Here is a 2,500-nt window from a genome sequence, read left to right on the forward strand (position 1 = left end):
TTGGAGCAAAGCGTTGAAAGAGATCAGGGAGCGGGCTAACCCAAAGCAGGAGATCCCTGCTGGTGGCGCAGCAACTCAGAGGCGAGTGCTAAGGAGCTACTGAGAAGCAAACTTGGTGCAATTGTAAGACGCAGCTGGGGAATTAGCTCAAATGGTAGAGCGCTCGCTTTGCATGTGAGAGGTAGCGGGATCGATGCCTGCATTCTCCACTCCTCTTTTGGCTCGGGGCAATGGCTCAAACGCAACAGTGGTGTCAGCTGTCGGTGAACCTGTGTACTTCCGAAGGGTCTCCACACGCTGAGGGACAGAGGGGCCAAGGGACATCAAATCCTTTGGTGTGCCGTAGCAGCAAGTCTTGTGCAGCCAAAATGGAAAGCTGAGATGAGGGATAAAAAAGCTTTGCAAGTATCAATGCCTTCTCTGAGGATTGAACTCAGGATCTTTAGATTATGAGACTGACGCGCTGCCTACTGCGCTAAGAAGGCACTGGCCGTGCAAACTGCTGGGCAGCATGACCAAGTAGGTGCGCTTGCGAGGCATCTAGAGCCATAATGCAAAGTGCGTAAAAAAGATTAAGCCAGGTAGGAGTCGAACCTACAATCTTCTGATCCGTAGTGAGACGCGTTATCCATTGCGCCACTGGCACAGCCTCTCCAGAGCAGCGGGCAACTCACAGTCCCACAACACTGCGGCATCAGCAGGTACACCAGGCCGCGAGCGTCAAAAGGCGCACGGCGGACAATCACCAAAGCGAGACACCTTTGCCGCTTCCCTTCGATTTTCAGGTGGTAGAGCGGAGGACTGCAGTGGAAAAAAAGCAAAGCAAAGTCGTCGTTAGGTCGCTGGTTCGACTCCGGCTTGAAGGAGCGGGCGTTCTTGTGCAGTAAGTGAGCGGTAAGGAGCTTTTAGCTCAAGGCAGTGCTCTTAACTTGACGCTAGTTTACATGTTGCTGCTGAGGCACAGGACACCTCCATTGCTTGAGCAGTTGCATCTGCACACCAGCAGGGAGTGCCTTTGAGCAGCAATGCACCAAAACACCCACCACTCTCTTTCAGGCAAAACCTCAGGCAAAAGAATTCATCTATCAGTCAGACAGGGCTCTCGGCTGCTCCCTCACGCTCGTGGCGGCTGCTACTTTCCGGTCACCTCGCTTCCCTTCCGTCGGCTCGGGCTCTTTCTCGGCTTCTTTCCCCATTTCTCTGACTTCCCGCCCTGCCGTTGCTCGGTAACGCCGATTGGAGCAAAGCGTTGAAAGAGATCAGGGAGCGGGCTAACCCAAAGCAGGAGATCCCTGCTGGTGGCGCAGCAACTCAGAGGCGAGTGCTAAGGAGCTACTGAGAAGCAAACTTGGTGCAATTGTAAGACGCAGCTTGGGAATTAGCTCAAATGGTAGAGCGCTCGCTTTGCATGTGAGAGGTAGCGGGATCGATGCCTGCATTCTCCACTCCTCTTTTGGCTCGGGGCAATGGCTCAAACGCAACAGTGGTGTCAGCTGTCGGTGAACCCGTGTACTTCCGAAGGGTCTCCACACGCTGAGGTACAGAGGGGCCAAGGGACATCAAATCCTTTGGTGTGCCGTAGCAGCAAGTCTTGTCGATAGTCTTGTGCAGCAAAAATGGAAAGCTGAGATGAGGGATAAAAATGCTTTGCAAGTATCAATGCCTTCTCTGAGGATCGAACTCAGGACCTTCAGATTATGAGACTGACGCGCTGCCTACTGCGCTAAGAAGGCACTGGCCGTGCAAACTGCTGGGCAGCATGACCAAGTAGGTGCGCTTGCGAGGCATCTAGAGCCATAATGCAAAGTGCGTAAAAAAGATTAAGCCAGGTAGGAGTCGAACCTACAATCTTCTGATCCGTAGTGAGACGCGTTATCCATTGCGCCACTGGCACAGCCTCTCCAGAGCAGCGGGCAACTCACAGTCCCACAACACTGCGGCATCAGCAGGTACACCAGGCCGCGAGCGTCAAAAGGCGCACGGCGGACAATCACCAAAGCGAGACACCTTTGCCGCTTCCCTTCGATTTTCAGGTGGTAGAGCGGAGGACTGCAGTGGAAAAAAAGCAAAGCAAAGTCGTCGTTAGGTCGCTGGTTCGACTCCGGCTTGAAGGAGCGGGCGTTCTTGTGCAGTAAGTGAGCGGTAAGGAGCTTTTAGCTCAAGGCAGTGCTCTTAACTTGACGCTAGTTTACATGTTGCTGCTGAGGCACAGGACACCTCCATTGCTTGAGCAGTTGCATCTGCACACCAGCAGGGAGTGCCTTTGAGCAGCAATGCACCAAAACACCCACCACTCTCTTTCAGGCAAAACCTCAGGCAAAAGAATTCATCTATCAGTCAGACAGGGCTCTCGGCTGCTCCCTCACGCTCGTGGCGGCTGCTACTTTCCGGTCACCTCGCTTCCCTTCCGTCGGCTCGGGCTCTTTCTCGGCTTCTTTCCCCATTTCTCTGACTTCCCGCCCTGCCGTTGCTCGGTAACGCCGATTGGAGCAAAGCGTTG

The sequence above is a fragment of the Somniosus microcephalus genome, unplaced genomic scaffold (genome assembly GCF_052327205.1).
Source record: "Somniosus microcephalus isolate GS21.2 unplaced genomic scaffold, FLI_Smic_1.0 scaffold349, whole genome shotgun sequence".
Classification (NCBI taxonomy): domain Eukaryota; kingdom Metazoa; phylum Chordata; class Chondrichthyes; order Squaliformes; family Somniosidae; genus Somniosus; species Somniosus microcephalus.